At 36.7% G+C, this 13,133-nt stretch overlaps 1 protein-coding gene and 1 pseudogene across 1 annotated transcript in view; one reads left to right on the plus strand and one right to left on the minus strand.

Moving 5' to 3' along the window:
* Sdk1 (sidekick cell adhesion molecule 1) overlaps nucleotides 1-13,133 on the plus strand; it is an 893,409-nt gene that overhangs the window by 66,879 nt on the left and 813,397 nt on the right. The window lies entirely within an intron of this gene.
* Nucleotides 6,061-6,588, minus strand: LOC124098778 (26S proteasome non-ATPase regulatory subunit 10-like; annotated as a pseudogene).

Raw genomic sequence — 13,133 nt, forward strand, 5'->3', positions numbered from 1 at the left:
ATGAACTTTCCTGCACCAAAGAAAAGTGTGAGTAAATAGCAAAAGGACTCCTGAGAATCAGCCAAAATTAATGGAAAAGTTTCCTGCTTAGACCTGCCTAGCAAAATATTTGAATTTTAGGGATAAAGCAATCCCCCAGGAGGTACCTGTAAAAGAACACAAATTAGGTTTATCTCAGCCATCTCATCTATTAAATGCCTGATGTGTATAAGCCTGTGGCCCAGAACTGTTTTCAGCTACTTTACTAATGTACGATTTAATGAGTAAACATGTTCTATCCATCCTTTAAAAAGTTACTTGAATTCATGTTTTTCATTTGCGATAGAGATCACTCTTGGATTTTAGCTTATTTCTCAGATTTTGAAGGAAGAGGGTGGCATGAAGTCTTACTATCTCCTGACCTTTGGGGGAAATTGGTATATATTTATGTGTCATATCTTATGATTAGTGGTTAGCAGTACAGGGTAGGCTATTTTAACTGATCAGCAAATCGGGTCATCCAAAGGAAAATGCATCCTGAATTACAGTTAGAGAATTAAAAGCCCACTCATTAAAACAAAGAAAAAAAAATCTGACTATACATCTTTTATGAAGGGCACTTCCAAATAAAATGACTCAAAGGCTTAAAGAAATTGATAAATGCAAACAAAGAATGTGAGTATTCTAAGATAAAGCATTAAAATTGGACAAAGTTGGGCATGGTGGCCTATAACTTGGGAACCTGAGGCAGGAGGATTGGAAGTTCTAGGCCAGCTTGGGTAATTTAGTGTGGCCTTGTCTCAAAAATTGAAATGGATTGGAATATATATCTCATTGTAGAGTGTTTTGCCTGGCATGTGCGAGGCCCTGAGTTCAATCCTCAGTACTATTAAAACAACAAAGTGTGTGTGTGTGTGTGTGTGTTGGAAACTATGAAGACAAAAGGCATAAGCCACAATAAATACCATGAATTTTTATAAGCTACATCATAGTAAACATTATTGGGAATGCAAAGTAAGAGTAATGAGACACTACCTCTCTTTGACAGATGAAGTGACACAGTGGGGAAAGATAATAGAGATTGTAAATCCCCTAATATTAAGGATGACTGAAGGGAAATACATTGAGACCTGTACCCTGCAAACACCTTCTTTCTAGGGCCAAAGGAAATTTTGTTCTAGGCCATAAATAATCTAAAATTTGAACAAACTAAAAATGATGCAAAATTTATTCTCTGACAGTAGTGAAATTTCAAAAATATTACATATGAAAATCATAAAAAATCAGATTTTATGTCTATCTCCCAAGTCATTTCCTAAGTAATTCCTGATTGGGTTAAAGACATATGCAAAACTGCAATTATAAATTTTCTAGAAAGAATTTTGAAGTAGAATACATATTAACACTGAGATGTGATTAAAGAAGCAAAATAGAGAAAATTATTATGTTTAGATACTGATTTTTTAAGAAAAAGGGAATAAAAGTCATGCATTGCAGATTAGACATTAAAAAGTAAAAGAAATCATAAGGAATACTATTAAAGGTAAATAAAGAAATATGCACAAAACCATTAACAGTACAGCTGATAAATCTAAGGACTTTTCTTTGGGGAAAAATTCCAATATTTTAAGTAAGATTTTGGGTAATCTTACAGGGCAAACAACATAGAAAATAAGGAATGAAAAAATACATGTGACCATGAATCTGAAACAAAGTAGATACTTTTCTAGAAAAATATAAATTGCTCACTCTTTCCCTGCAACACACAGGCCCAGAATTTTTCTTGGTAAATGAAGATCATACCTGTGCTAACTTAAATTATTCCTAACAGACATAGCAGTGTTTTGTTTTTATTTATTTTTTTAATCCTTTGCCACATTGTTGGTTGTCTTACTAGCTTCCATTAGCCCTTACTTTCTTCTTATAAAGCTTCCTGATTTTGTCAGGAATCCATTCCATCCTCAGCTCCATGGTTTGGGCTCCTAGATTTAAGAGCTAACTAATGGGAAAAAAATTGTCATAGCACTGTTTGTTGAAAAGACTATTCAGTGGGAAAGAAATAGTCTTTTTAACAGGTGGTGATAGAGTAATTGGATATCCAAATGCAAAAAAAAAAAAAAAAACCAAAAAAAAAAAAAAAAAAAAAAAAAACAAAAAAAACCCCCGTACCTTATATCCTACACAAAAATTAACTCATGATATATTACAGACCTAAATTTAAGAGTTGAAATGACAGAACTTTTAAAGGTAAACCTGGGGTTAAGTAAGTACTTTCTTAGAAATGATATGAAAAAGTGATAAAAGAAAAACTTGATAAAAATTTAACTTAGTCAAAATTGAAAACTGCTGTGCTTCAGAACACAGTTGCCTCCTAAACCAATTTGAAGCTAGGAAGAGAGCTAATATGAGGACAAATTTCATGCCCTGAGAATGGCAGAATAGAGGGGTGGGGGGAACCACCTGGGTTCTAAAGAACATCTTGGACCTCTGGTCTAAGGAACCTGGAAATGGTTCTTCCTCTGGCTGTATCTTTATGTGGGGATGATCAGTCTGTTATCAAAGTGGAATTTTTGTTACTTGTTCCTCAGTACATATTAAGTGATACACAATGACAAAGAGCTAGGCAAGGGAGATAGTCTGTGGTGTAGGACTGTACATTGTAGGCTGTCCTGGCAGAATTGCAAATGTGTGAAAGTGATAAATTTTATTTTAAAATATAGATCTAAATTCTAACATTTCAGAAACTAATATTTTTATTGTATTTCTAATTTAAAAATATAAGACCATAACATAGGGGAAAAAAACTTAAGACTTTCGATATTGAAACTTAACATTTTTAAACTAGAATCCAGCAAAAAAAATTAGAATTGATTTTTTTTTAAAGAGAGAATTTTTTAATATTTATTTTTTGGATTTTGGTGGACACAACATCTTTATTTTATTTTTATATGGTGCTGAGGATTGAACCCAGCACCCCGCGCTTGCCAGGCGAGCACGTTACTGCTTGAGCCACATCCCCAGCCCAAGAACTGATTTTAAAAAATTAGAATATATTCTATTTAGTATTATCAATGATTGAGCATTGTGAAGGAATTTTATATCATTCAATTTAGGAACAAGTGAATGAAGGGAAAACTCATAAGTCTCGATAGATGTTAGGAAGTTATTCAATAAAATTTAATATTTATTCCTTTTAAAAGGAAAACCTCTAAGTAATAATAACATAAGGACTGAAGAGTGTTTCCCATCTTAACATAGTCAGATGTGTGTTAAATTAATAGTCAATATTTTTTATGCTGAAGCCCTAGAAACGTTTACTTCAAATTCCCAAATACTGTTATCGGTGCCATTTTAATATTTTTTGGTTTGGAAGTGTGATATGTTGTTATTTAACCCTGGAAAATATATAGTAAATGGCAAAAAAAGAGGAAGCAGAATTAGTGAAATTTGAAAATACAATCGGAAAAACAAAAGTGAACAAAATTTTCACATAATGCAATACTCTTGTACACACCAACAATAACCATTTATAATCAATAATAGAGGAGACTTCATCATTTCAAATCAAAAAGCTTGAAGTAAACTTTGTAACATTTCTTAACATATAGTTTATGTTAAGAAAACTGCAGCATTTTAAAGAGGCATGAAGACTTGAAAACCTGAAGTTCTATCTTATTTTTACATAAGAATAGTCAACTTTGTAAAATATCAGTGTTGGTTTCTAAATTTAATGTAATCCCAATCTAAATTGTGCATTTTTTACAACTTGATGTTCTGATACCAAAGGTAGTTGGAGTAGTGGAGGTCTTTGGATTCACAGCATTGTATGATTTGTAATTGGAGGGCTGGGTGATGGGGAGATGATCTGAGTCTAGTATCAGGACTATTGCTTCAAGTCGTTCCGTTAGTAGCAAGGCTCCCTAGCTTAACTGACGGTATTATTTTTTTCTGCTTGGCACCTGACAACTTTCTGGAAGACTTGAGACTCCTCCTCTGACAGAAGACAATCTGAAAGATTGTCATCAGCTACTGAGCTTAATAAAAAGGTTGTTTTTTCTTCCTTGGCTTTCAGCCTTCATCTTTGCTCTGTCTTTGGGGAGTTTATTTTTATTTTTTTATTGTTTTTTATTGGTTGTTCAAAACATTACAAAGCTCTTGACATATCATATTTCACACATTAGATCCAAGTGGGTTATGAACTCCCATTTTTACCCCAAATACAGATTGCAGAATCACATCGGTTACACATCCACATTTTTACATAATGCCATATTAGTAACTGTTGTATTCTGCTACCTTTCCTATCCTCTACTATCCCCCCTCCCCTCCCCTCCCCTCCCCTCCCATCTTCTCTCTCTACCCCATCTACTGTAATTCATTTCTCTCCTTGTTTTTTACCCATTCCCCTCAAAACCTCTTATATGTAATTTTGTGTAACAATGAGGGTCTCCTTCCATTTCCATGCAATTTCCCTTTTCTCTCCCTTTCCCTCCCACATCATGTCTCTGTTTAATGTTAATCTTTTCCTCCTGCTCTTCCTCCCTGCTCTGTTCTTAGTTGCTCTCATTATATCAAAGAAGACATTTGGCATTTGTTTTTTAGGGATTGGCTAGCTTCACTTAGCATAATCTGCTCTAATGCCATCCATTTCCCTGCAAATTCCATGATTTTGCCATTTTTTAGTGCTGAGTAATACTCCATTGTGTATAAATGCCACATTTTTTTTTATCCATTCATCTATTGAAGGGAATCTGGGTTGGTTCCACAGTCTAGCTATTGTGAATTGTGCTGCTATGAACATCGATGTGACAGTATCCCTGTAGTACGCTCTTTTAAGGTCTTCAGGGAATAGTCTGAGAAGGGCAATAGCTGGGTCAAATGGTGGTTCCATTCCCAGCTTTCCCAGGAATCTCCATACTGCTTTCCAAATTGGCCGCACCAATTTGCAGTCCCACCAGCAATGTACAAGAGTACCCTTTTCCCCACATCCTCACCAGCACTTCTTGTTGTTTGATTTCATAATGGCTGCCAATCTTACTGGAGTGAGATGGTATCTTAGGGTGGTTTTGATTTGCATTTCTCTGACTGCTAGAGATGGTGAGCATTTTTTCATGTACTTGTTGATTGATTGTATGTCCTCCTCTGAGAAGTGTCTGTTCAGGTCCTTGGCCCATTTGTTGATTGGGTTATTTGTTATCTTATTGTTTAATTTTTTGAGTTCTTTGTATACTCTGGATATTAGGGCTCTATCTGAAGTGTGAGGAGTAAAAATTTGTTCCCATGATGTAGGCTCCCTGTTTACCTCTCTTATTGTTTCTTTTGCTGAGAAAAAACTTTTTAGTTTGAGTAAGTCCCATTTGTTGATTCTTGTTATTAACTCTTGTGCTATGGGTGTCCTATTAAGGAATTTGGAGCCCGACCCCACAATATGTAGATCGGATGCAGCTTTTTCTTCTATCAGGTGCAGAGTCTCTGATTTGATATCAAGCTCCTTGATCCATTTTGAGTTAACTTTTGTGCATGGCGAGAGGAGGGGATTCAGTTTCATTTTGTTGCATATGGATTTCCAGTTTTCCCAGCACCATTTGTTGAAGATGCTATCCTTCCTCCATTGCATGCTTTTAGCGCCTTTATCAAATATAAGATAGTTGTAACTTTGTGGATTAGGCTCTGTGTCCTCTATTCTGTACCACTGGTCCACCCGCCTGTTTTGGTACCAGTACCATGCTGTTTTTGTTACTATTGCTCTGTAGTATAGTTTGAAATCTGGTATCGCTATGCCGCCTGATTCACACTTCCTGCTTAGAGTTGCTTTTGCTTTTCTGGGTCTTTTATTTTTCCATGTGAACAGATACTACAGAAATACAGAAGATAATTAGGAATTATTTTGAAAACCTATATTCCAATAAAATAGAAGATAGTGAAGACATCGATAAATTTCTTAAGTCATATGATTTGCCCAGACTGAGTCAGGAGGATACACACAGTTTGAACAGACCAATATCAATGGATGAAATAGAAGAAGCAATCAAAAGACTGCCAACCAAGAAAAGCCACTTTCAGGGGTGTCTTTTTTTTTCCTCCTTATTCTCAATGTATGTACTTGCTCCTTGGGACACCAGCAGCTTTGCTTCTTCTATTCTCTCCTCCTCACAGGCTAAGTGTCCTTGGCTGCTTCCCAGTGCATTGCTGTAGCCTCATTATGATCCTTAGCATCTGGATTAGCCCCACCTTCTACATGACAGCAATCTCTTGCCTGTTTTTGGAAGCTGCATAATGTAGGGGAGTACAGCCATTTTGATTGATGGCATTCACTTACGCACCTTTTCCCAGGAGTGCTTTTACAATTTCATCCTGGCCAGCAGAAGCAGAAATATGAAGAGGAGACCAGCCTGCATCATCTTTATCATTCACTGGCACTCCAAGTTGCAGCAAGAACTCAACAATTTCAGTATGTCCGGCTGAACATGCCCAGTGCTATGCAGTTCTGCTGTCCTGGTCAGTTCTGATAGCCAGTGATTTATCGGCCAGGATGCTTTCCTTCATCTCCTCCAGCTTCCCGCTGTAGGCCAGGTTGCAGACCATCAGGTTAGATACACACTCCTCCATTTCGCTTTCCCAGGATGTCTGTGAAGCATTAGCGACTCCCACCTCACATCCCAGGCTCCTGCTCCACCAATCACCTTCCCTATGGTATATCTTTACTGTCCTTTTTCATTGCTTTGAAAAAGGTAAGTTCTTTACCACTTCAGGACTTTTACAAAAGCTATAATTGTATATGTTCTATATTTGTAACTACTGCCCCCAACCCCACCCAACCTATTCAACTGTTATTCATCCTTCAGGTCTCAGATTAAGGAGTACTGAAGAGAGTCCTTGTATGACTTTTCATAATCAATTAACTCCCTTTGTTATGCTCATTTGTTTAAACCCTGTGTTTTATTTTATGCAGTCTCTTTACAGTTCAGCTTGTTACTCCATTAAAGGATAGGAACTGTGTCTCCTTAGTTTACCATTGTATATCCAACATATCTGATTGAATCTGCAATATAAGACATTTACTAAATATTTCTTGATGAATGTGCAATCATTTAATAAAGTATTTTGAGTAGCATAATGTTATACGTTTAATGGTGCTGTATCAGCATTTTCCTTACATAGTATCTGTCAAAATCCCCTGCTAGTCAGTCTGTAGTCTCCCACATATAATAAAGTTAATTTGAAATTCATTTGCAAGAATAAATATTTGGGTTTTTAGAAAAACTTGGAAAATGAACACCAATGAAGACAAACTTATCTTTATACATAAGGAACTTATGATAAAACTATAATTTTTTTAATCTTTTATTTTAGTTTTTTAATATATGACAGCAGTGGAATGCATTACAATTCTTATTACACATATAGAGCACAATTTTTCATATCTGTATATAAAACTATAAATATTAAATGTAATACTAGCTTAGGAGTAGACAGAAAATAAAATCTAGAATTAAACCAATGTATATATGGGGGTTGAGTGTATGTCCAAAATGTTTTATTTTAAATTAAATGAGTTTAATTTAAAGATGGCTCTTAATAACCTTTGCTTCCTATAATTTTCATTCTTGTATAGACCTATCTCACATTAACTGATTATGTAACCAGTAGGATAGCATGAAAATGATAGTGTATGACTTCCAAGCTTATTCATAAAAGACTTTGTAACCTCTGTGCTTTTTTGGATTGTTCACTCTGGAAGAAGCCAGTTATTGTGTTAGGAGAACACCCAGGAACCCTAGGGGAGGTCCACATGGAGAGAAAATGAGGTATTAGCCAGCTAGCATCCACTTGTTAACCATGTGAATGCCATCTTGGAAGTAGATCTCCAGTTTTGGTGAAGCCTTTAGATACTGCAGCTCAGTGAGATATCTTGTCTACAACCTCATGAAATGTAACCAGACCAAAACTGTGGAATTAAAGTTCCAGATTCCTGACCCATGGAGACTTGAGAGAGAGGTTTACTATCATCTTGAGCTTTGGATTGATTTGTTACATGGCAGTAAGAAACTGATTGCCTTGTTCAAGAAATGGTGTTGGAACATCTTGGTAGTATTTTGAGAGAAAAGTTGCATTATTACTCTCCTCTTTGCATTTAGGAAGTTCCAGATGGATCAAAAGCCTTGCTGGAAGAAAGGCTAAAAATTTTAATACTTTAAAGGTGAAAGATGACTTTCTGCTTTTATAATTATGCAATTGAACCAAAAAGTACAATTTAGAATATTTTTTTTATGACACAGGAACCTCATAAACAAGTATAAAGACAAACCACAGATCAGGAAAACGTGAGCAATCTGTGTTACAAAAGGCAAATATCTTTGAGCTATTGAGAACTTGAAAAATCAATAAGACACTGTAGATAGAATGGCCAAGGGCGGGAACTGGTAATTCACAGAGTAGAAATATGAGTAAATGCATGAACAGTAGTTATCCAAGCAATGTAATTAAAAATAATGAAAGTTCACATTTTACCTATCAAATTGACAGACGTTAAACAGAATTTTGAATTGGCAAGAAGGTTATAAAATGTGGGTGGAAATGTAGATTCATATGATTTCTAGGCAGTCACAGCTCTCAAAATGAGTGCTCTATTTATATAAATTTATCCCATAGTAATAATTGGGCACAGATAGGAGGATTGGTACATTATTAGGAAATCCACAGTTTGTTGATCTGGTCATATTTTCTCCTTTTTCTCAAGATTTCCCCTCTTTTTCTATTTTCCTAATAAGAAATTTCTGTGGAATTTCTGAATCTCTCCTCTACTTTGCAACAATGTACTCTTATTTTTCAAATCTTTGATTTTTTTTTCTCTATTAGTAACGTCTATGTTGCTAGCTCTTTTTTTTGCCATCCATTCTAACATTCAACCCTGCTTTGAAAATTTTATTTTGGCAGTTGCTTTTTAAAAAATATTTTTAAATTGTAGATGAACACAATACCTTTATTGTATATTTTTACTTTATTTTTATGTGGTGGTGAGGATCAAACCCAGTGCCTCACACATGCCAGACAAGTTCGCTACCACTGAGCCACAACCCCAGCCCCCTGGCAGTTGCTTTTAACTTCCAGAAATACTTTGTTTCTGATAAATTATTTTTTCTAGGATTCTGTTTTGTAAAGTGTTTAATAACTCTTGAAATCTCTGAGGATACCAATGGAGAATTTTTTTTTTAAAACTTTAGATCGCTTGTTTAGAAAGAGTCCTGTTTCTTCCAGGGTCCCCCCTCCCCACACCCTTAACAAATTCCTCTCCAGGACCTACTGATGGTCCTTGGCTAACTGTTCATATTTAAGAAGGGACTGGGTTAATTAATATTGGTGGCTGTTGCAGGTTTCCTCCTTAATTATGTGGCGGTCCCTGAGAAGGGAGGGTTTTACTTAAGACTTTGTGGAAAGCATGGGGCATGTGCTTGGCAAGCTTCCCTGAAGGGTGCTATATAGGTGGGGAGTCAGCCGGCAATCTGGCTTCCCTCCATATTGGCAATGCAAGGACTTATTAACTCAGTCATATGGTGCATCATGGTCTTATTCTCAGACAGAAATGCTCTTCTTCTTCAGCCCTTTGCTGGCTTCTATGCCTGTCTTTCATAGAAGTTAGGAGTTTTCTTTCTCTGTTCCCTCTGAAGTTCTAATATGTACATTTGGAGCTCTCCTCAGATAAATCACCTGCTTTGGGTTTCTTTTTCATCTCTGTGTTGAGGGCAGAGGGTTGTACTTACTAGCCTAGTTATCTAAACTCTGATTTTTAATCTGTGTGTTGCTAAACCAGTGTTGTCTGTGGTTGTTGACTCAGTTTCTCTTTGATATCTTGGGAATGGCTTTATCTTTGTTTAGGCCCTCAGTACCCATTGCTTTGTCTTTCTATTTTTGCCCTACATTCTTTCTGTTCTCCAGGTGTTCCATAAAATGATGCTGATGGCACCATTCTCATGTTCTAGGATTCTTTGTTTACTTGTTTTTAAATTTTTTTAAAATTGTTGGACCTTTATTTATTTATTTATATGTGGTGCTGAGAATCAAACCAAGCACTTTACAAACACTAGACAATCACTCCTCTACTGATCTACAACCCATCTCCGGGATTCTTTAATTTTTGTTAAAAGCAGTAGTCTCTCCCATCAGTTCAGGAGACTTGAGTGGGAGGGGAAATAGATACCTACGTTTTACTGACCTGTTCTTCTTGCCACAGCTGTGTTATCTCCTTGAGTTTATTCATCTTAGAGTTTCTTTCTCACTGTATTCCCTGTCTCCTCAGGTTTAGGAGAGTGTACATGTGCAGGGGAAAATGCTAAAGTTAGGGTTGGGTTCAGATCCAGGATCTTTACTCCAAATCCCAACTTCTGATGTATCTTCTGGTTGTTCAGTTTGGTACCTCTTACATTCTGTTTGTCTACCTCAAATATTTGCTGTTTCTTGTATTTCTTTCCCCATTCATAGGTAAGAATCGACCACCAAGTATATTTGCTCTGCTCCAATGAGAATTCCTTGTCACTGGTAGCTAATGCAGGTTCCGAGTCAGGCCATGAGCCTCAGATGACTTTATAGGGGAGAAGAAGGGGAGCAGGCTGTAGAGAAGGGTCTTGATTTAGCTATTCCATTGTGCAAGAGACTCTGTTGTCTTCTATGTTAGGATGCCTCTGTCAGAAAGCTGCACACTTGCCCTGACCTCCCACCTCTTAGCTGGAGCAGTGACTGAGTCAACTGAAAGCAGGGACTCCTGGGGAACCTGGTCTTGTAGCCTTTAGTTTTATTTGGCAAGGCCTCATGCTAACTCCTCATAGCCTGTGCTGTACTGATAATGATATTGTTCTTAGTTGTTGCTGGGGGGCTTTTCAGCTGATACAAGTTCCTGGTGTCCTTGTACTAATTTAGAGTCGCCAACATTGTTCCTGTGAATTTTAAAGTTTACCAGAATTTCATAATATCTGTTCTGTAACTTGATGGTGGAGGATGATGTGCTGGGAGTTAGGAAGAGAAATAGCCTGTCATAAAGTGGATCATGTATGATCTTGTGCTGGAGACAAGCATTAAAATTTCATTTACACATGCAAAGCATGGCCATTGCACTGTGGGGGCATATGAAAGGCAAACCTGAGATTGTCGTGAAAGTCTACCTGGGCAAGTGACAGTTGACTCGGATATAAAGGAAGTGAAAGAATGGCCAGGTGATGGTGAACAGGGATAAGAAGAGTGTTCCAAACAGAGGGAACAAGGTATGATAAAATCTTATGATGAAAAGTCCTGCCTGCTAGTATCACTCCTGATAGATATTTAGTATTGTTATGGATTTTTCCTGTTTCATGTGATCTGAGTAGGATAAAAAGTTAGATGAGCCATCCTGAACTGGGACACTTCAAAGAATAATTAATTAAGCTCTATAACAACAATATGTGAAAAGCATTACAATTTACATATTATGCAATGTATGTATTAAATACTGTAAAGCAGTGATATATCAGTACTAAAAATATTTTTGGAAGATGGGGTAAAAAGTAATTTTTATTCTTTTAAACTTTTAATTTGAATTTAAGCTTTTCTATGAGGGTGGATTATTATTACAATTGGAAAGTTTTTAAAGTGGTGTTATTTTATGGCTTGGCTTACAGTATATAAAAATGTAGAGCTTGTTAGATATATCAACTTCAGTATTATAAAGATATTATGTACTTGGAATGGCATATGATTGGTAGCAAAACCAAGCCTGTGCAATAGAAGAAAATTACTTTATCCTCAAGAATTCTTGCTAGTCTCATGTTTCTTAAACTTAAGTAACTTAAGGCAAATGTTACATTCAGTTTTTTCAGGTTCAGCTCATATATGGTAGTTAGATCATCAGGAACCAGTTGACTTATCATTCTTATAGTGTGGCTTTGGCTTCAAATAACAAAGTGGCTGCTGTTCTTCTAGAAATTATACCTGTGGACCACCTAGGCAAAGGGGTGCTAGTAGGATTTGTACCTTTTTGTGTAAACAAAACAAAACAAAGAAAATAATGAATGAAAACAGCTTTCACAGAAATTTCATCCATTAAACTTCCATTGACATTGCAATGGCCAGAAATGTGTCACAGAGCCATCTTTAGTTGCAAGGAAATAAGAGAAATCAAGCTTTTATGTTTCTGTTTTTAAACTAGAGCACAGTGCTGTTCAAAACAAAATTAGGGTTCTTTTAATAAAGGAATGAGTATGATTAGGCAACTTACTCTGAGAACTCTGGAGTTACTGGTTTATAGAAGGTGATTGAAGCCAGAGCATGGTTAAGATTACTCGAAAGATATTTACAAAGTACGGGAATCTGTGAAGGAACCCTCAGGAACTTTTGGCTTGAAGGGACAGGCAAAGGAATATGTGTTCTTACGGGTGCCAGGAAAGAATGACATTGAGGGATCAGTGTCAGCACTGGGAGAGTGGTGTGGTGTACATAAGTTGGGTAGAGGAAGGCAAAGTTTATATTTCTTATATGCTGGTAAATGTGTTCCTTTGGGAACTGAGGTATGAACTTGAGTTTTAGTAGAGGAAGCCCTTGGTGACTTTGGAGAAAGCATTTTCAGTGGTGGCCCTAGCTACAGAGTGAAAGAGATCTAAAGTTGTGAAAGTGGACACACCTGACCCTCAAAGCCTAACCAAGGCCAAGCACAATGGAGTGGTGAGGAAGAAAGGTGAACTGGGGTCAAGAAAAGACTTTCTTATCTTTTTTTTTTAAAGGCAGGTGATACTAGACAAAGCTTAATTTTGAGGAGGGTGGGGGCCCTTGAAGATGGTTGGGAAAGGAGATCATAGAAGGGTTGTAGTCCCTAGGGAAGTGGAGGGAGTCAAGATCCAGGGATGAGCTTAGAAGGAAAGACAAGCATCTCTGCTTCCCTGAGAGGAGGGCAGGTGTGTGGACACAAGGGACTTCTGTAATTGGTGGCAGCCATAGGAGAAATAACCGGAGGGCTTTGTCTTTAGGAGACAGATGAGAAAAAACCTGTCTGCTGTGTTAAGCAAAGATAGCCCGCCTCTGGTTGGAAGGGGAAGGGAAATATTGTCAATAGATACAGAATTTCCATAGGACATGGAGTGTAGTTTTTTATGTGATTTTTTTTTTTAAATTCCCTATAACATCTGATCATT

This window comes from Marmota monax, unplaced genomic scaffold (genome assembly GCF_021218885.2).
Source record: "Marmota monax isolate L192 unplaced genomic scaffold, Marmota_monax_Labrador192_F-V1.1 WCK01_AAM20220418_F8-fsc00148, whole genome shotgun sequence".
NCBI lineage: Eukaryota > Metazoa > Chordata > Mammalia > Rodentia > Sciuridae > Marmota > Marmota monax.